The sequence below is a fragment of the Narcine bancroftii genome, chromosome 3 (genome assembly GCF_036971445.1).
Source record: "Narcine bancroftii isolate sNarBan1 chromosome 3, sNarBan1.hap1, whole genome shotgun sequence".
In the NCBI taxonomy this organism is placed as follows: Eukaryota; Metazoa; Chordata; class Chondrichthyes; order Torpediniformes; family Narcinidae; genus Narcine; species Narcine bancroftii.
The window spans coordinates 338921621-338944645 of NC_091471.1; positions in this window are offsets into that span (position 1 = coordinate 338921621).

Here is a 23025-nt window from a genome sequence, read left to right on the forward strand (position 1 = left end):
GTTACATTCACCACCCTGCAACCCAAAGGAACTGCTTCCAAAGTACCAAACTTTGGGAGATAATAACCAATGCATCCACTATTGCCATGACAACCAATTACAACTCTGGAATTCAGATGCTCAGTCCCTCCTGATTTAGACGAATTAATTTCTCCAACATTTTTAACATTAATAACAGGTGTTCACATGACAGAGAGCTTGAATAGAATCAGTGAGCAAGGGTTATGAAAGTATTTTTTTTTAATTCAATGGATGTGGGCTTCACAGGATGAGCTAGTATTTAATCATACATCCCCAATCTCCCTGAATAAGGTGATGGTGAGACACCTTCTTGTCATTTAGCTTTAATTATATCCACTGTATGGGGCAGGAGAGTGTTCCCATGATTTTGACCCAGCAATGGTGAAAGAACAGCAATATATTTCCAGGGCTTTGAGGCATCTTTTAGGAGGTAGTGTTCCAATGCTTCTGTTGACCTTGTTCCTCTAGCTTAGGAGTGGGAAACTTTTAAAAAAAGAAACCTCACATTCCACTTTAAATATTCCCTATGCCATAAGTGTTCTGTGATTGCTTAAGATGTATGTGAGTGGGATGGTTGAATACCACTGCTCGAGATCCAATTGTTACTGAAATATTTTGCTTGAGAAAAAAATTGCCATTGGCCCATTGCCTTCAGTGTTATGAAACTGTGCACATAATAAGTCAATTAGGCACAATAAAACAATGCCTTTCAAACCTCTTTCTTTCCACCCACATATCACCTTAAGCAATCCCTTACTAATCACAGAGCACTTATGGCATAGGGAATACTTAAGGTGGAATGTGAGTTTTTTTTCAAGAAAAGGTTGCTACCCCGGTAGCTAAAGTCATGACTGACAGAGAAATGTGTGTCTGTCAGTAGCATTAAACTCAACCTATTGCAAATCTGGTAATAAATCACCCCTTGAGGAGGGTGCCGGCGATGGCTGATAGTAGGCAGGAAGAACAATTAGTGCAGGCATTGCTAGTAATAAGAGGCTGCTCCACATTTCCCAGACTGCTAGGATCTCAGGTTCTCTGCCATTGGCTCTGGTTGTATGCAATGGAAGCTGCTGGTAGCACCCTATCTCTTTGCTTGACTGCGCAGCAATCACAAACTTAACAGTTGTCGCATGGTGCAGGCAACACCAGTTGCCAGTTCTGCTGCTTGGTTCTGGCTGCAGGCCACCCAACCCTACTCCACACTGGAATTTGACATGCTGCCATTTTTTTGCCATCACAAAGTCCTTTATTTTGAGTTCTCTCCAGACAAGTTAACTCTTACCAAAGGACGACAAACCAAAGAGGATGGTATCATGTTATCATGACAAAGTACAGGGTTTAGAGGGAAGTATAGTTAAATCAGTGTAGGGTTATCATTCATTTAGGTGCCTTGCATGGGCGATCATGTTTCTCCATGCGTCACGATCTCTGGCCCTCCAAATTGTAGTTGTTGCCGCCCCTGTTCTCCTTCGGTGAAGGCTTCATCCTTGAACTGAGACTGAAGTCGATGTGAATTCATGATTATACAAGGGAAAAAAAAATACTGAAGTGGTTTCCTGTTGCTTTCTTCAGTTGCAGTGTCCATACTGGATGGGTAACCCTGGCCATTGATCAGCAGATTCATCTGCTCAGCATTTTTAGTTTTACAACCATAAATTCCAATTTATAGAATATGCTTGTAAAAAAAAGATCATCCACCATCTGCAAATCATGGCTTCATGTCACCCTGATTGGGAAGCTAAACAGGTCCTACACCTTGTCCAAGGGTGACATGTAGGCTATCGGACAGAAGGAGCACCTTAAACCTCCTTTCACTGAGCAGTGGCGCAGCACCGACACGGGTTGAGGCATTATCTTTTCCCAATGAGAGGTCAATCTAAGGGTCAGACAACATCAGTTTGTGTTGAAGCTCACCTTCTGCCCGATGGAAAAGGATAGGGGGGGGTAAAGGAGAGAGTGACCAAGCTTGGATGGGTTCATTTGTAGATTGGCAGCTTTCTTCAAAGCAGCAGGGGTTATAGACAGAATTGACAGAGGAAAAAATAGTTCTTGTGCTTCAGTCATAACTGTCTCATATTATTTCTGTGTTCATCAGACAAGAATCAGAAAAGTCAATGTAATCTTCCAACAAAAGGACAAGTGAGAGGCAGAAAATAACTTTGCAGAGCAAGTTGTCATCACCAGAAATGCACTGCCCAAGATGCAATTTTCAGACACTTATCGTGACCAAGTCAGGCATCAGATGTGTTTTATTGGCACTTTAATGAATTACAATGAGATGATGTTCGAGCCTCTAGTGATTTTACAAAAGCTGCTTGACAAAAACAGTACTATAGACAAATAATGTTTCAGAGATTCCAATCGGTGTTGTGCCATTGTGTAAACTACATGTTAAAAATGTCTGCCATTCAAGTGGAGAAGAATGTCCCCTGATCCTGAGTGGCTGTTGGTCGTACAGCCTTCCCAGTGCAGGTTATTGTCCTCTCCAGGACAAGATGTTGGAAAATGGCGGCCAGCATTTAGGGAAAAGCAGTCTACTGTTCAGTCATAATTCAGAGAGGTCTCAGAAGCACCAGCGCCATCTGCCCCAAAGCACAGGACAACTCATCATCTGGACTTCACCTCGAGACATAGGGCAACACATCTCAAGAACTCTGAACCTGGCACAGCTCTGAGACTTCAGTCGCAGCTGGACGTTATTCCGATTCTGCCGTTCCATTCTCTCCTCTCTATCCTGACAGCGGGCATCCGACGCTGACTGAAGAGTCTGAAAAGCCACCAGGCGCAACAACGGCACATAACGCCTTGACCTCTTTCTCTAGGCAGCGCTTGGATCTCTGTTCTTCAACAGTCAAGTTCCCTGCAACTTCGCAGCGTCAGCTCAGATCCTCCTGTTCAGTGTTTCCCTTCTACAACACTCACTGTGATCCCAAGCCCAACCTCATTGAAATCAAAAGTTGCGCACGGCACCAGCTTGCAAACTTCTGCGGCAACTGTAGTCCAGAGTAGCCACTGCAGACTGAGTCCAGAGTAGCCGCCATCCTTACAGCAGACGATGTAGAACTGAGACTAATTAGTAGCTCTTTCAAGGAGGTGTCAGAGTAAAAAGTGCTGCCTAATTAACAGGCTTTATCTGGGCTAATGCACTATTTTGCCAGACAAGTGGTAGGAGAGAGGAGATAAAATGGGGGAAAAAAATTCAACTCAGTGAAAATCAGTGAATGAAAGGGAGAACATTAAAATAAATTGCAAATTTCATTAAGATTTCAACTTTACACAATGTAAAGAGGTTGTAATGGGCGGTCATTCCCACCACCCCAGTGCATAGGTTTTGAGGAAGTGTCTTTGCTTTTGTTTTGAGTTTGTACTCCCTTGACCATTGAATCTGAATTTATTGTCATGAACAAGTCATGAGATTCAGTGTTTTGCAGCAGTATCACAGTACATACAACAATTTTTTTTATATAAAAGTACTTCAAAAAGTAAAGTTCATCAATTATTCAGGAATCTGATGGTAGCGGGGAAGAAGCTGTCCTTGTGCTATTGAGTACTCGTCTTTGGACTCCTGTTCCTTTATCATCGATGGTAGCAGAAGAGACAGTGGCCTGGGTGGCGGAAGTCTTTGAAGATAGAGGCTGCTTTTAACACATCTTGTTGATGTCCTTAATAGAGTGAAATCTGGTGCCTGTGACATTGCGGGCCGGGTAATCAACCCTCTGGAGTTTTTTTTTTCTTGTTCTCAGAACTAGCACCTCCATACCTGACTAGCGATGCAACCAGCCAAAGTAGAGGTTTGAGAGTCTTTGGTGACATATCTTATCTCCTCAAGCGCCGTCAAAGTATAGCTGCTGGCGAGCCTTCGTGATTTCATCAAAATGGAGGCTCCAGGACAGATCATTGGACACCCAGGAATTTGAAGTTCTTGACCCTCTCCACTACTGAACTCTCGACAAGGTTGTGCCCCTTTGACTTCCTCCTGAAGTCCACAATCTTTTCCTTGGTTTTGCTAACATTGAGCACAAGGTTGTTGGCATGGCACTATTCAACGAGCTGATCCATCTCCTTCCTGTACACTTCCTCATTGCCGTTTGTTATTCTGCAGACAAACGTGGAGTCATTATCAAATTTGTAGATAGCATTGGAATTGTGCCTGGCCAGTCAAGGATGTATAATGAGTAGAGCAGTGGGCTAAGTGGAGGTGTTGATAATCATTGAGGAGTCATTGTTTCCAATTCATACTGACTTTGGTCTTCTGCTGAGGAAGTCAAGGATCCAGTTGCAGAGTGGGGTACAGAGCCCAGAGTTTGTAGCTTTTGATTAGCATTGAGGAAATAATGGTGTTGATGGCTGAGCTGTCATTGATGAAGAGCAGCTGAATGTACGAGTTGCTGTTTTCGAGGTGATCCTGAGCTGAGTGGAGAACCAGCGACATTGCATCTGCTGTGAAGCGATTGTGACGATAGACGAATTGCAGCGGGTCCAGATCTTTGCCTAGGTATGTGATCATTCTGGCCATGTCCAATCTCTCAAAGCATTTCATCACAGTTGATGTTAATGCTACTGGGTGGTAGTTGTTGAGGCAGCTTGCACCACTCTTCTTGGATACTGGGATGATTGATGCCCTTTTGAAGCAGATGGAAACCTTTGACTGCACCAATGAGAGGTTGGAAAATGTCCCTGAACACTCCGGCTAGTTGGTTGATGCAGATTTTCTGTCATGTATGCCGTCAGGGCCTGACACCTTGCAAAGGTTCACCCTCTTGAATGATGTTCTGACGTTGCCCTCAGAGACAAATATCACAGGATCCTCAGCCTTTCAGGGATTCTAGTCGGCACTGTTTAGTTTATCTTCTTAAAGCGGGCATAGAAGGTGTTCAGCTCATTGGGTAGTGAAGCATCGCAGCCATCTATACTGTTCGCCCTTGCTTTGTTGGCTGTAATGGCCTGCACTCACTGCCATAGCTGGTGTGTATCTGTCTCTAGCTTCCTCTGCAATTACCACTTTTCTTCAGAGATGGACTTCTTGTAGAGATCTAGATCCCTGGCATTAAACACCATTGATCTTGCCTTCAGCAGGTTGCAAATCCTCTGATTCATCAAAGGATTCTGGCTGGGGAACATCTGGTAAGTGTGCGTTGGCGCACACACTCTTCCACGCAGGTCTTAATGAAATCGGTGACACCTGTTGAATATTCATTCAAATCTCTGGCTGAGTTCTTGAATCCATTTTAGTCCATCAATTCAAAGCAGTCCTGCAGACGCTCCTCCACCTCCCTCGACCATGCTATCTTCACTACTGGTGCTAGCTGTGGTCCTCAGTCTCTGCATGTATACTGGGAATAGAAGTACAGCCAGGTGATCAGGCTTGCCCAAGTGCAGTTGTAGGGTGGCTTAGTAGACATTCTTTATGGTGGTGTAGCAGTGGTCTCGCGTGTTGGCTCCCCTTGGTCTCGCATATGACATTATGGCGGGAGTTTGTCAGAGACTTTTCAGGTTGGCCTGGTTGAAGTCCCCTACGACAATCGTGAAGGTACATCAGGAATGTTGTCACCTCCCTCCAATCCTACAAAGCTATGAACATCAACAAAATCTCACTGCATCAAACAACCGTGATTAAATTTCTGAAAGGCAGCTTCATTCCAGTGCCACAGGCTTGGTCAATTATCAATGTTGCATACCATAAAACATTGCAGCGCAGCAAGGTCTTTCAGCCCATGGTGTGGAGCTAACCTGCACACATACCTACCAAAAGACCCCAAACTTTCCCTACCTCATAACACTTTTTACATTCATCCCTGTGCCTGTTTAAGAGTTACGTAAATGCCCCTATTGTTCCAGGCTCCACCACCCCAGCAAGGCATTTCAGGCACCCACAACCCTTTGTAAAACAAACACCCCTGATATGTTCTCTAAACTTTCCTTCCTTCACTTTGTATAGATATCCTCTAGTGTTTGATTTTCTCACTTGGGGGAAAAAAGGCATTGGCTGTCTACCTTATTTATACCTCCCAATCTTGCAGATCTCTGGTAAGCCACCTCTCATCTTCCTTTGCTCCAAAGAGGAAAGACCTAGTTGTGCTAACCTTGCCTCAAGACCTGTTCCAATCCAGGCAAAAAAAAAAGCACAATGGTGACACCACATAAAGCGGAGACACAGTGTTCCTCCATAGGGTTCAACTGCCCAGTTCCACTGCCATCAGGTCCGTACAGGCTTTGAACTGCCCGTTGAAGGAGCTGTCAGTAGATTTATTTGAAATCCCATGATGTGGACCCAAGATGGCAGGAATATCGAGGTATTCCAGACACCAGAGAAGCATGGGACTGGTGCAGGGTACCATAAAATGGGGAGACTAATCCCCATCTGAGAAGGAGAAGCAGACGACATGACCCATGGTCGATGACCACAGTGGAGGCTGAAGGACTCACACAGGCTGTTTGTGACTGGAGGGGAGGAACCCACAGAGGTTGTGGGCTGTTAGAGACTGTGGTCAAGAGATTTGCACCAGGCCATGGACTGCTCGAGGCTGGCTTGAAACTGGCTGAAGGGGCACCAGTTATGGAAAGTGGGATGCAAGAGGGTGCTGAAGTGTTACTAATTGTACTGGAGGTTCAGATCTGGAGCTCGGTTTGCCGATGGTTTGGACTAGGCTGTGTAGTTGTGGAAGCGATGGGGTGAACCCACAAATACTCGGTGACTGTGGAAGGAAAGGAGGAGGATTTCCTTATTGCTTTTCTTTCTCTGAGAGTCAGACAGAGGCGCTTCAGGCAACTTCTGCCAATAGCAAATCTGTTGCTTTACAGCAGGCAAAAGCTATTTTGTGGAACATGACTCCTTTTATTACATGGCAATAAACTGAATCTTGAATCTTGGCAACTCTCCTCTGCACCCTCTCCATAACTTTGTGTAATGAGGTGACCAGAACTGAATGCAAAGAGACTACATATGCCATTTTCCAATCCTCCAGCATCTCCTGTATGGCCAAGAAGCAAAGATAATTGCCAATGCCCTGGAAATCCCTTCCCATATCAATCTGGGGTATAGCTCCTCTGATCCTGGGGACTTATCAATCCTAATGTTTTGAAGAAGATCTTTCTTAATGTCAACATGGTTGACATTAAGGGTTCGGATAGCAGGATAAAACAAGAAATATTGGCAGAAAAAATATTTCCCTCTATCTACTGCTGTTCATTAAGTCATAAAGTGCAAGCTTTGATTTGAAAAGGACAGATTAGAACAAATTTTTAAAGATTGTGGTAAGAGTGATATTCATGTGAATAAATATGTATGGTTTTTAGACTGCAATGTCAGGGGGAAAAAAAACCCAGAAAAAAATTAACATAATTACTATCCATGTGGTCGTTCTCATTGGGCACCTTTTGAGACTGCAAGTACCCATTGCAACAGTCCTGGTGGTTGGACATGCAGTAGAGTGGATGACCGTCACAGGAATTTTTCCAGTACAATTTACACTAGAGGCTTCCTTCAAAAAAGTTGTAGGGGTCCTGCAGGATAAATCGAGATACAGGAATTGACTCAAAATTCCCGCACGTTCCCTTTCAGGCTGCCCTTGAGGCGGCAAAATTCCTTGACTGTACCATTACTTGCCTGCAGTCTAAAAATCACATAGGATGAGATTTGAATAGACCAAGGCAGGATGAGTTTTTAAAAGAAAAAAAATATCAAAAGACTACAAGACTTGGGAGCAGAATAAAGCCATTCAGCATTGAGTATGCACCATCATTCAAATCACATCTAATGCATTTCCCCCCCCCCCCACCCCCAGCTCCATTCAATTCCATTTTCTGCCTTTCCTCCACCATCTTTGATGCCCTTACTAGTTAAGAATATATCAACCTCCCTTTAAAATCTACCCAATGACTTGACCTCCTTATCCACTATTGGAAATGAATTTCACAGAACCCTCACCAATACTAGCTCCACAAATGATACCCGACCGACAATGTCATTTAAAAAAATGATCCCATGTTCCAACTGGAACCCAATGCATCTAGAACCATTTTAGAAAACCGCTGCACCCTCACTGTAACCATTGCTCTTTGTGATGTGTGGCAAGCAGGATTCCTGCTGCGATCTAAAGAAGTTTTACAGAAGTTCAGAAGGACTCATTCCAAATGTATAAAAGGCTGCGCCCCAACAAGAACAGCAGTTTGAATTTTTGTACAGATTGCTATCATTCATGAATTTATCAAAGTTTCCTAGAAGAATAGGAGCAGGCCATCCAACCCTTTGTGCCTTCAGTTATTTAATTAAAATCATGGGAGATTATCTCTCTGCTTCTGTTTCACCCATTAACCCAGTGGTGCTCAACTTTTTTCTTTCCACTTACATACCACTTGAAGTAATCTCTGTGCCATCGGTGCTCTGTGAGCAGTAAGGGATTGCTTAAGGTGGAATGTGAGTGGGAAGGGAAGGTTGAGAATCACTGCTCTTGACCCAACTGCTACTGAAATATATTTGCTTGAGAAAAATTGTCACTGGCCCAGTTCCTTTGGAGTTAATTAGGTACGATTAAAACAGTGGTTTTCTAACTTTTTTTCTTTCCACACACATACCACTTTAAGCAATCCCTTACTGATCACAGAGCACCTATGACATAGGGAATACTTAAAGTGTTATGCAAGTGTAAAGAAAAAGGTTGAGAACCACTGCATTAACCCAACGTCCCCTAAATCAGAGATTTTGTTGTTTGGGCCAACAAATCCATACCATTGAAAAAATGCCCATCTACATTAATCCCATTTCCCTCACACTATTTAGAGGGATACCCTATATCTCCCGTAACCCCATATCCCTGTATTTGTCCAAATGTCTTAAATATTACCATCATCTTTGCCTCTACCACCTGTTCAATTAGCTCATTCTATACAGCCAACACTGAACATTATTCCTATCAAATCCTCTAAATATTTCCCCTTTCATTTCAAAACCTACACCTCCCCACCCCACACTCCCAACATTGCTGTGATTTTTTTCTGCATCCTCTAGTCACATTCCTATAAGCATGACCAGAATTGCTCACAATACAATGTACGCCTGATCGGTTGAAACATGACATGCCCAACTCTATTCTCAATGCCCGAGCTGATGGATTTCAGTGAACTGTAAAACAGAATGAATGCAATGTAGGATTCAGCCTGCTTCGATGGAAGGATAATTTCTGCTTGAACAGCATACTACATGTACCTTGTCCTCCAGTATTACTGCTTTCAGGGAAATAAGAGTGTGGACTAGCCAGATACAGCACGATTTATTTATTAACTTCACGCTACCTCTGATCTCTCCTGCCATCTCCTTGATGCTTTGTGGGATTGAATGCCTCATCTGCCAAAAGGAGGAGCAAGGCTTCCCTCCTTAGAACAAAGCCAAGGTATGGGTTGAAGGGAGATTGACACAGGTAGCAACAGGCAGGAGGGAAAGCAGAAAAAGACATAAGGGGTAGGGGGTCCTTGAGTTCTGATAGTCATTCACCAGCACCTAGACAAAAAATATGGCCTTGATTTCTATAGATTCGATTTTCTATTCAAGCAGAAATAATCTCAATTAAGCCCAATAGAATACTACCTTGCTTTCATTCTGAACTAGTTTTGAAGTTCACAGAAATTCATGACACTTCATGACTCAAATCAAAGCATGATAAAGTTTGTGGAGCCCCTTTAATGTGGAGAATAATCACCAAAGAACTTTAATGGATCATATTCAAACATAAACCCAGAAATGATGGAAGAGAGGCAAACAGAAATTCAAAGAGAAAGATTTTACAAATTGAGTTAATCATTTGTGAGATAGAGAGATAGACACATTTGGGAAAATAAATTCCGTAGCCAAAGGCTTTCACAGTTAAAGGCATAATTGTCAATGGTAAACAAAAAAATAGCACCCAGAAATGCCTAATTTGGACACGCAGAGGTCTTAGAGAGCTGTAGGGCAAGGGGGACTGGAGAGATAGGAATAGGTAGGTTATGCAAAAGGTTTGCAACAGGGAGCATCACCTGAAATACATTCAGATATATTTTAAGGTATTAATGGAGAGTCCATAGAGTAAACTGTGATCTTCAAAATTGTGTTTGTTGTATGATGGATAATGTTATATTTTATATTGTACATAGTTAGGTTTTAAAAGGAGATAAATTGTGATTTTTTTTTAAAGTGTAGGTCACAAACACTTCACAACACAGATTTCATTTAAAATGCCTGAGCTCTGCTCAAGCCAGACAGTCCAGGCTCCCAGTGCCTTTGTAAAGACAATGGAAACAGCTTTTCTGAAGGACTTAACAAATAGGTGTTAATTGGACATGCTGGGGAGTTATAGATTATTGATTTGGAAAGTTGAGGTCCAGTTGGCAAGGAGCGAAGAAGCGGGAGCGTGCTGTGCTGAACGGACGTGAGTAGAGTGGTCATTTAGTCTTAATTAAGAGTTAATAATTTAGGTGGGGATTGCTGTTCAGTGCAGAGACAGTAATTGAATATGGAGTGCAGGTGGGAGTAATTAAAGGAAACTGGTTAGGATTGGATAGTGCTAGTGGTCACATTGGGTAGTGTATTAAAGGAAAGGTTTTTGGGAGTGGCCCAGGCGAGGGAGTGGGAGCACAGGTTGAGGACGAGTCACTGTACATTAAGGTAATAGAGTCTTTATTACTACTTCATTGGGGTAAAGGATGAGTGTTAGGGCTGTGTGTTGTTGGGAGTGCCAGATGTGGGAGGTCCTGGAGTCTTCCAGACTCCCGGATGTCCATATCTGCACTAGGTGTGTCGAGCTGCAGATTCTTAGGGACCATGTTAGGGAACTAGAGCTGCAGCTCGATGACCTCAGGCTGGTTAGGGAAACAGAGGAAGTCACAGCCAGGTGGTCACGCCAGGGCCATGGGAGGAGGAAAGGTGGGTAACAGTTAGGAGAGGGACAGAAAAATGTAAGGTGCCAGAGAGGAGCCCTATGACTGTAACCCTCAGCAATAAGTATGCCTCTTTGAGTACTGTTGAGGAGGACATCAAAGTTGGGGGGAGCAGCAGTGGCTGTGCCTCTGGCACGGGGTCTGCCCCTGTAGCTCAGAAAGGTAGGGAAAGGAAGAGGAGGGCAATAGTGGTAGGGGACTCCATAGTTAAGAGGACAGATAGGGGATTCTGTGGACGCAGCAAGGAGAACCGGATGGTGGTTTGCCTCCCTGGTGCCTGGGTCCGGGATGTTGCTGCTTGTGTCCTGGATATCCTAAAGTGGGAGGGACAGGAGCCAGAGGTCATGGTACATGTAGGTACCAATGACATAGGGAGGAATAGAGAAGAGGTCCTAAAAAGTGAGTACATGCAGTTAGGTAGGGAGTTAAAAAGAAGGACCACAAAGGGGGTAATCTCTGGATTACACCCTGTGCCACGTGACAGTGAGAATAGAAATAGAATGAGGTGGAGGATTAACACGTGGCTGAAGGGGTGGAGTAAGGGGCAGGGTTTCAAGTTTCTGGATCACTGGGACCTTTTTTGGGGAAGATGTGACCTGTACAGTAAGGACAAGTTACACTTAAATCCCAGGGGGACCAGAAACCTGGCAGGGGTATTTGCTAGGGCTACTCAGGATCCTTTAAACTAGAATGTTTGGGGGAGGGAGCAAAATAGTACAGAGCAGTAAGGAGAAGGTTAGAATGCAAACAAAGAAAGTTTGTAGTAAGTATTTGAATATGGATGGGCAGGTGATAGAGAAAGGAAATGCTCTGGAAGAAGATGAAGGGTAATTGGCAGGAAAAGGAAATAATGTTATTAAAGATGAGGGAAAACAGGGATTAAGAATTGGGAAATCTCTGAAATTCATATATTTTAATGCCAGGAGTATTGTAAAAAAGGTGGATGAGCTGAAGGTGTGGATTGATACTTGGAAGTATGATGTGGTAGCGATTAGTGAGACATGGTTGCAGGAGGGATGTGATTGGCAGCTGAATATCCCTAGGTTTCGTTGCTTTAGGTGTGATAGAGTTGGAGAGGCAAGAGGAGGTGGTGTTGCATTGCTTGTCAGGGAGAATATTACAGCGGTGCTTAGGCAGGATGGATTAGAGGGCTCGTCCACGGAGGCTATTTGGGTGGAACTGAGGAGTGGGAAAGGAGAGGTTACACTTGTAGGGGTGTATTATAGACCACCCGGAGGGGACCGAGACCTAGAGGAGCAAATCTGTAGGGAGATGGTGGATATTTGTGATAAGCACAGGGTTGTAATTATGGGAGATTTTAATTTTCCACATATAGATTGGGAAACACATTCTGTGAAAGGGCTGGATGGGTTAGAGTTTGTGAAATGTGTGCAAGATTGTATTTTACAACAATATGTAGAGGTGCCGACCAGAGAAGGAGCAGTGTTAGATCTACTGTTGGCAAATGGGATGGGTCAAGTGACGGAGGTTAGTGTTGGCGAGCACTTCGGGTCCAGTGATCATAATGCCATCAGCTTCAATGTCATTATGGAAAGAGATAAGTCAGGGCCAAGGGTTGAGGATTTTGATTAGGGAAAAGCTAGATTTGAGGAGGGTGTGTTTTATAGGCAGGATGTAGTAGAGAGATGGAAGTATTTTAAAGATTAGATTTTGAGAGTGCAAAAGCTTTATGTTCCTGTTAGGTTAAAAGGAGGGGCAAAAGGTTTGAGAGAGCCGTGGTTTTCAAGGAATATTGGAAACTTGGTTTGAAGGAAAAGGGAGGCGTACATTAGGTATAAGAGGCATGGAATTAAGGAGATGTTTGAAAAATACATTAAATGTCAGAGGAATCTTAAGAGAGGAATTAGGAAAGCTAAAAGAAGGTACGAGGAGACTATAGCAAGCAGGGTGAAAATTAATCCAAAAGGGTTCTACAAATATGTTAATGGTAAAAGGAAAGCGAGAGACAAAATTGGTCCCTTAGATAATCAGAGCGGAAAACTGTGTGGAGCCTAGAGAAATGGGGGAGATATTGAACATTTTCTTTTCTTCGGTATTCACCACGGAGAAGGATATTGGGATATGTGAGATTAAAAAAAAGCAAATTTGGTAAATATGGAGAATATAGTGATTATGAAAGATGTAGTGTTAGGGTTTTGAGGAATATAAAGGTGGATAAGTCTCCGGGACCAGACGGGATCTTCCCCAGGACATTGAGAGAAGTAAAGGAGGAAATAGCAGAGGCTCTGACGGTAATTTTCCAAATGTCATTAGAGATGGGGATAGTGCCGGAGGATTGGCGTATTGCGCATGTGGTTCTGTTATTTTAAAAGGGTTCAAGGAGGAAGCCTGGCAATTATCAGCCTGTAAGTTTGACGTCTGTGGTAGGTAAATTAATGGAGAAAGTTCTTAAAGATAGTACTTATAACTATCTGTATAGAGAGGGTCTGATCAGGAGCACTCAACACGGATTTGTGGGCGGAAGGTCCTGTTTGACCAATCTGATTGAATTTTTTGAAGAGGTGACTAGGAATGTGGATGAGGGTAGCGCGGTGGATGTTGTCAATATGGACTTCAGTAAGGCCTTCGATAAGGTATCACATGGAAGGTTAGTTAGGAAGGTGCAGTCTTTTAGTATAAATTTTGAGATAGTCAAATGGATTGAACATTGGCTGAAGGAGAGAGGCCAGAGAGTGGTAGTGGATAATTGTCTGTCAGGTTGGAGGCCGGTGACCAGTGGTGTGCCTCAGGGATCTGTATTGGGCCCATTGTTGTTCGTTATACACATTAATGATCTAGATGATGGGGTGGTGAATTGGATTAGTAAATATGCAGACGATACTAAGATAGGTGGAATAGTGGATAATTACGAAGGTTTTCAAGGATTGCAGAGGGATTTGGGCTGCTTAGAAAAGTGGGCTGAAAAATGGCAGATGGAATTTAATGCTGATAAGTGTGAGGTGCTTCATTTTGGTAAGAAGAATCAGAACAGGACATACTTAGTAAATAGGAGAGCATTGATGAATACAGAAGAGCAGAAAGATTTAGGAGTAACGGTACATCGTTCCCTGAAGGTAGAAACTCACGTGAATAGGGTGGTGACGAAGGCTTTTAGTATGCTGGCCTTTATCAATCATTGCATGGAATATAGGAGTTGGGAAGTGATGTTGAGATTGTATAAGGCATTGGTGTGGCCTAATTTAGAGTTCTGTGTGCAGTTCTGCTTGCCTAATTATAGGAAGGATATAAACAGAGTGCAGAGAAGATTTACCAGAATGTTACCTGGGTTTAAGCATCTAGAGTACAGGGAGAGATTGGGCAGATTAGATCTTTATTCTTTAGAGCATAGAAGGTTGAGAGGGGATTTGATAGAGGTATTTAAGATTATGAAAGGGATAGACAGAGTGGATGTGGATAGAATATTTCCGTTAAGAGTAGGAGAGATTGAAACAAGAGGACATGAGTTAAGGAGCAGAGGTAACATGAGGGGGAACTTCTTTACTCAGAGAGTGGTAGCAGTGTTTGGTTTGGTGTGGACTAGAAGGGCCTAATGGCCTGTTTCCGTGCTGTAATTGTTATATATGTTAAAGCAACAGATTGGAAGATTGGTTCTGGTCAGTCTGCTGTTCTGAGAAGGTCATTTGAGAGAGCACGCGCGCGAGAGAGCACGCTGTCAGCAAATCACTGGAGTGTGATTGGAAGGAATCAGTTTGTGTCCAACGAGCAACAAATTTCTCTCTGAAAACTGTCAAGAACCTGCCTGAGTGGTAACCATTTACCCTTCAAGCACCAAAGCCTGGTGAAGATTTATAAATGTTAAATTCTGTAATAAGAATTGCCTGATACCAGTGAGAAGTAAGATTAGACTGTGAATCAAAGAACTCTTCCAAACTTACATACATGTGCACTTAGAATTAGAAGGGGGCTAAATTAGGTTAGTTAATAGCAATAAGTTAAAGTGTGATCCTGTTTTCGTGTTTAAAGATAATTAAAAGCAACTTTTGTTTAAGTAACCATTTGTCTTGGTGAATTTCTATTGCCGCTGGGTTTTTGGAGTCCTCGGAGCTTGTCGCTATTGGTTGACTGTTATGAGAAACCAACTTCCAACTCCCATGAAGCCAATTGGCACAATGCTATGCAACACAGGCCTGGCCCAGCACAACGTGCAGCTCAGATTCCCATGTTTCAAAAGTAATAAGATACATACGGTTTCCCACTGAAAAGCGGTGAATTCCACCAAATAGAGGACATTGACAAACCTTGCGATCATACTAGCAGGTCTGCAGAAATTCCACTCACTTTTCAGTTGACAGCATAATTGAATCTATAACCCCACACTGTGATATCCAAATCAAACAAAGTTCACTTTTAAAAATAAAATCCAGTTTCATTCATCATAAACAGACAGCAAAACTATTTCAACTCCCATTTCAAAATCCATCTCTTTACCAATAACGCACATACGTATATCCATAACAGATCATGAAAGGAAATAATATACAAACACAAAGGCAGCATTTCTTTTCACGGTTGGTTATTGGAAGAGATTGCTACAGGATTCTGTAGCATGCAAAACAAAGTGAACACCTGGAACTAACTCTATTTACTCATTATGCATTAGTGATTCTAATCAAACCTTCACTATAATAATCACCAATTATTAAACCAGATTGGAAAGTCATGTTATAACCTCACCAGTGCTAGTTATTGAACACCTGCTCAGCCGCTGTGCAACTCAGAATGTATGTGATTTCCCAATGCTCTGTTTAGTACTTTTCCATTTGACGTTTTTTTTAAGATTGTCAATGGAGAACCAAAAGCAGTACTTTACGGAGTCCATTACAGTTAAGTTGAGCACAATTGGCATTCCATTATTGATGTTATAAGATCATTATACTTGACTGTGAAGATTAACAATGTTACGATTGAGGCAAATGTCTTTCAAAGTAATCCTGATAAATCTATTCAATTAATCACTAAAAATTGTGGAAATAAGATTCAACCAGGTGAATTGCATGCAATTGATTGCTGCAAACAGTAGTCAATGGCACCATTGTTTGCACTTTATAAACAGCATTAGGATATTAAAACCTCCTGCCTACTTTACCATTCAATTAAATCGCAGTAGATTGATACTGCCTCTTGTTTTTTTTCTTCTTTAGTCTTATACACTTTGATTCCACAATAAGTTTATTAGTGTTCTGTCAAACAAACAAATAATCAAAAAAAGCCAATACACTTGAAATGTTAATCGAAGCGTCTTCCTTCCACTCACAGTGCCAGACCTGCTGTATTGTCATCTAACCTGAAAGCAGGATTCAATTCGAAATGTTGAATTAGCCCAGCATCACCCCTTCTCTCTCCCTCCAACTTGTTCTGCCTTATCTCTTACATACACTTCTAAGATGAAGAGAAATTTAGTGTTGATATTTTACTTTCAAAACTAACAATGGATTCAACACAGAAAACATCTGCATTAACTAAATGTGTGATTCAGTTAACAACATCATCAAGCATGCAATATATAACAAACTAAATATCTTTTCACACATCCACACACAGGATTCTCTGACTTTCTCCAAAACCACCAAACAAAAATAGAAAGGATAATATACCCACTGGCCAGGCATTCCTCTCGATCCGGATAAAATTTCAAACATGCCCACTTCCACAATTGATCACAATTGATGGTCTCCAAAGTTTTCATTACTTCCTTAGCCTAAATCCTCCATTCTTGTACCTTTCCTCATCAGCTCAACCATTGTAGTTTGTTTGGATTGGCCAAGGGTCATCTGGTGATTCTGTGTCAACAGAGAGAAGGTGCTCAACGAAATTATCTCCCACTTTCCTCTCAGTCTTCCTAGACTTTCCTGTTTAACCCCAAGTTTGTCATGCATCAAAAATGAAGTGTCAGAGATGGTTTTGCGAACCATCTCATATGCAAAAGTGCTGGGTGCAGAGAGCGATCAGTTGGTATGGAGGGAAGGCAACATAGTTTTGCTATTTTGGCATTCATTCTCGAACTCATAGTGGGAAAGAAATTGTCCTTGAATCTGGTGGTGTGGGACTTCACAGTTTTGAATCTCCTTCCTGAAGGGAGGTGGTGAAGAGAGTGTGGCTGCGGTGGGATAAGCCTTTTAACACGTTAGCTGCTTTTTAAGGTAATGGGAGTTATAGACAGAGGGGAGGGGTATATATGATGGCTTGAGCCAAGTTCACAACCTTATGCGGTCTTGAGTGGAGCAGTTCCCGTCCCAGCATTTCATTAGCTCTGCCCCAAGGCTATGACATTTGATTACCCTCATGTTAGTCTGGCCACATGTTCCTCTGTTCTGGTCCTGAGTCTGACCAGTACAAACCAGATCAGTAAAACACTCGTTATTCCATGTCACAAAGTAACAGTTGTAAGAACAGTCACAACCACTATTCTTTCCAAGCATATGGTGAAGAACAAAGTCATTTTATTTCTCTGCTTCCATTGTCTTTAGTTCATCCCTGTTCGCTGTTTTTGCATTCCTTTATGGCCTCTGGAAGAAATTAACATTATCAGAACACAAAATAATAGAAGCAAGTTCATGGATTGGCAGCACGGTTAGCACAACGCCTTTACAGCACCAGCGACCGGGATTCATGCCCTGCGCTCTCGGTAAAGAGATTGCATGTTCTCTCAGTGTCTGCATGGGTTTCTCCGGCGGGGCGGGAGCTCCAGTTTCTTCCCACCATTCAAAAATGTACTGGGGGTATAGGTTAATGGGTTGCAAATTGGGCAGCACGGAACCATGGGCCGAAATGGCCTATAACTGTGCTGTATGTCTAAATTTTAAACAATTTACAATTGGCATCCCTCCCTCTGCTCAACCGCGGCACAGCTCCCAACCCCCTTCAATGGGGTGAAACCGAGCATAAAGTGGAAAAACACTCTCACATACAGTATTTATAAGAGGAAACTTTGTCATTTGTAAAAATTTAGACATAAAGCATAGTAACAGGCCCTTTGGTCTAAGAGTCCATGCCGCCAAATTACACCCAACTGACCAGTACATTTTTTTAATGGTTTGATGAAACAGGAGTCCCCGGGGAAAACCCACACAGACACGGGGAGAATGTACAAACTCCTTACAGACAACGGGGGATTCGAACCTCAATCTCGATCGTTGACACTGTAACAGCATTGCGCTAACCATGCCTGACAAATTCCTGCAGAATGAAGAAGAGTTATTAATTATAGTGAGATAATCAAACTAATAATTTCCTACCAATCAAATGAGCAGTCAATTAATGGATGGCACAGTACACTTCCCCACATTGGAATTAGATGTAATGACCTCAGGTACTGTCTGTATGGACTTGATAGTTTTCACTGAGTGTTTTCTTCAGATGCTCCAGATTTCGTCCATGTCCTAAAGATATGTAGTTTGCTAGGGTAACCATTATAAATTGTTGGTTATAATATGCAGGTGAGAGATGGAATCTGGGGAAGATGAAGAGGTTAATGCAAGGTCTTTGCCATGGAAAAGTCGCAGCGAGGGAGAAAGAGAAACAGGAAATAAATAGTAATGGCAATTTATAAACAGCGTGGGAAGGTTGGTAGTGCTATCATGCACTATTTATAAAGATGAAGGGGAAAAATGCAATGGCAGACCTGCCCTCCCAGAATTCCGTAGGGTAGAGAAACGCCTCCATGAGTGCTGCATTCATGCAGTCATGCATACAGCCCCTTTCTCTCCAACACCCTTTAAAAATTGTCCGCTATTGCTATTTATTGCTAGCACTTTCCCACGGTCCCTTATAAAGGTTTATATAGGTCAGCTCAACAGCAACAGGGGCTGTGGGGCTCATATTGTGCTGTACATAAAGTTTAATTATGTTATAATTAGGCATGATTAATTTTGTTCAAATATAAGATCGTGATACATTGATCAGGATTTAGGGCAGGTCCACCATCGCATGAAGTCATCGGTAGAAGGTAGAACAGTCCTAACCCCAGAAATGGCTCCTTGCAAGTGTAAATGCCTGCAGTGTCCCAGTTAAGAGTGGTCGAGTGTGAACAGGAAAAATTCCATTCCTATCCCGGGACACTGAACGGCTGATTTAGTGGGATGCAAGTGTAATAATGTAACAGCCTTTTTTCACTGTCATCCCAATTAATTGGTCATTTAGTGTCCCAGTTAAAGAAGCCATTTTTGCTGTTCCCACTGGGCCACTTTTAACCGGGACACTACCTGCTTTCACATTGACCACGTCATCCCTGGGGAGAGGGAGGGTCTACCTTCAACTGAAAATGTCCCGTGCAACGTCCTTCTCACACTTAGTTAATCAGCACGCTGGTATCAGCTGACACCAGAGATGTGAGTAGGGGTTGAGGCTGTCAATCCCTGGTGTGATTTTGCATGATATAACGCCTGCATTCTGACTGATTCATTTTCCCACTTGACCCTTAACCAGTAAATTGACCGTCAATTCCTGGAACAAGGTGTCAGTGAAAAAGGGGCTTATGACTTACATGAGACAAGATGAGGCACAAGCAAATAAATCCCCATTGAGATTTAGGTTACATTCTCCAGTGAAAAGGCAGGTCTTTCAGAACCTTTAAACATAGTGAGTTCTGTGACAAGATTTTGTTGTGTTTGTATTGTATATAATTATGTTTTTGGGAGATAAATTGGGGCAGGTTTTTTAGTGTAGGTCACATACAATCACTTCAAATCAGATCTCATTTAAAATACCGGAGCTCTGCTCAAGCCAGACAAGACGGCTCCTGGGGACCTTTGCAAAAACTTTGGAGAAAGTCCAAGAGACTTCACTAATGGGGTGTTGTTTTGAAAAGCAACAAATGAAAGAGATCAGAGGAGGAGTTCAGAGATGCAGGTTGTCTGGAGTGCAGCTTGCTGTTCTAAGAGGGTCATGTAGTTTTGCAAGAAGTGAGAGTTAAACAGGCATTTTCTCTGTGTGTATGTGTGAGAGAGAGAGAGAGAGAGAGAAAGAGTGATCAGTTCTGCAGTGTTACAGTCAACAGCAGCAACTGGGACTGGAACAGGACAAGCTGGAAAGCTTGTGGAAAACCCCCATTTGGAAGATGGGTTGTGAGTGCTTAGTTCAACCTGGTCAAAGCCATTATGGTTCATGCAAAGCCTTTATGGTTCACTTGAAATATGAGAAACAAAAAAGAATTCTGTGATGACCTGAAAGAAAGAGGTTATCATCTGGAGAACCCTGAGGGGGCAGGTTTTTCAGCAAGACACTGGAATGGCTGAATAAAAAAAGGAATCAGTTGTGGGTGTCCAGTGAACCACAAATCTCTCTCTGAAAACCAACAAGAACCTTCCTGAGTGGTAAACCATTTCCCTTTCAAAGACCAAAGCCTGATGAAAGTTATAAATGTTAAATTCTGTGCAAGGTATAAAAATTGCCTGCAACCAGTGAACTTGGAGGAATGAGAAGTGAGATTGGACTGTGAATCAAAAAACATTTTTAAAATTACATACACATTACAAACACGTGCGCCTAGAATAAGAAGGCGGTTAAGTTAGGTTAGTTAAGTTAATAGTAATAAGTTAAAGTTTGATCCTGTTTTCATGTTTAAAAATGACTAAAAGCAGCTTTTGTTTAAGTAATCATTTTCCTTGGTGAATATCTATTGCTGCTGAGTTTTGGGATCCTCTGGGCTCGTAATAGTTCAAACATTTATCCTGGTGTCAGGGCAGAATTTGCATTGTTCATGTGTCAAGACCACTTGGAAGCAGCCAAGCAGAAGCAGTGTCATGGACAATGAAATACAATATAATTACAAAGTCACAATGATTGCTTGAGCACAGAGTGGATTAAAGATTCATTTGGACACTGCTACTGCATCCTGGGAGAAACACAGAAACCATCTCAATATCTTTTAGTTTATTTTATTTAGAAATATTGGAGATTGAGGTAAATATTTTTGTTGTGTCATTTAGTTAAGTATTGAAAATCCACTTGCTTTGCAATTGAAATGGAAAGTGGGAAATGAAGGGTGGTAACTAATGGTAGGGACTTGGGGAAGGGTGGTTGGAATTATGCAATGAAGGTAGAGTGCAAGAAGATGCAAGCAAAGAGGAAGAAATAGACTATCCATTGACCTGAAGGATCTGCCAATTAGAAGTTAATGACACCCATCTGATTACTTTCTTGAGACCTCTCTCTCTCTGGATTGCAGTATTTCCTGCTCTCATGGAGTCATACAGCAAAGAACAGTTCCTTCCACCCAACTTGTCGATGCCAACAAAGTTGGAATTCTGATATAGCCCCATTTGCCTGCATTTCATCCATATCCTTCTTAGTCCTTCCTGCCAATATATTTGTCCAAATGTTTTTTTGAATATGGTCATTGCGCCCTGCTTTAAAGCTTTGTCTGGTATTCTGATATGATGGGAATGGAGATCTTTCCCCTCAGGTAACTCTTAAATCTCACCCTTCATGCCTTAAATGTATGCTCTCTAGATTTGGGACTGTCTACCTGGAAAAAAAAACTCTCTTGTATATTACTGGAGAAGAAAGGTCGAAGAATCTGTTGTTTTAAAATATCCTTTCATTTCTTGAGATTCCCCTCGCATTTAAATCAAAGTGCTTTGCCATTTTTTTTCTCATCTACTTAATGATTGCAATCCTTCAAATGTACGGGTGTAATCTTTACCACTTGCAAACTCGTTCAGATGTTCAGTTGCCCATATTAGAAAATATAGCTCCAACCATCTGTTGCTATCTTAGATGGCTCTCACAAGGGTGCTGCACCAACATGCCAGTTATTTCTAGCAGTTGAACAAGTACTTACTCTAATATTTAGCAATTTAAAAAGCCATGCTGTTGAAGTTGGTTCATCAAGTAGCTTTAGTGAGGCGTTCACACTGCATGAAGATTCAATGTCAGTGATAAAATTGCGGAGGCATCTGTTGACAATTACAAGAGATCACTTGTGATGGAGACGCTCAGTTTTATCAAAAAATAATTGTGCAGTTCAATTGCTTTTAGGTCACATCTTCCACATTATACTGCAGGTAGATTGTGATAATGTTAACTTATGTCAATGGTGATGGAAAAGTACTATTGAAAATGAGAGTCATTGATTAGAACATAAGAAATATGGGCAGGAATAGGCCTTTTTCCCCATCAAGGTTGCTCTGCCATTAATATGCCATAGACATGGACCAGTCAAGTATTATACCAATACAGGGCTTTTCTTAACAGACTAGAACCACCTCTAAACTGGCCATTGGGAAAGCATCTCCATCTGGTAATCCAGTAAGGTGGAGTATCTCTACAGACAGAGCCAATAGCAAGCGATCAGTATAATACGCCCCCTCCCCCATTGCATCATCACAGCCATGTGATGAGATTGCGGCTGATCTTGACGTGGACTCAGCCCCACTTACCTGTCATTTCCCCATAAGCTTAAATCTCCAACTAAACAAAAATCTATGTTGATTTTCTATCCTCAACAATAACAATTGGTTCAGCATGGAAATCAGACAGTCTCTACTATTCATTGGGCAGACAGTTGCACAGACTCACTAGTCTCTTGGAAAAGCAGTTCCTCCACATCTCGATCCTAAACGTACTCCCCTGAATCTTGAAGCTATGTTCCCTAGTTCTTAACTCACCTACTAGCGGAAACCACTTTTCTGCCCCTATCTTTTGATCCCTTCCATGATCTTTTATGTTTTGATAAGATCTTCTCCCATTCTTCTGAATTCCAGTGAATGTAATCCCAGGGGACTCAATCTTTCCTCATAGCCTTACACCTCAGGTCTGGAATCAACCTGGTGAACCGCCTCTAAAGCCAGTACATCTTTTCTCAAGTAAGAAGTCCAGAACTGTACTCATCGCTCCAGATTCAGCCCCTCCAGTGTACCATATCCCTGCCCTTAAATTCAATCACCCTGCAATGAAGGCTAATATTCCATTTAAATTTTAAATTTAGACATACGGCATGGAAATTGGCTCTTTCAGCCCATGTGCCCGTGCCACCCAATTATACTCATGCATCGCTTAACATCCATGATGCGTTCTGTGAAATAGAATGTTAAGTGATTTGGACATTGAGCAAACACCATATTATATACTTAG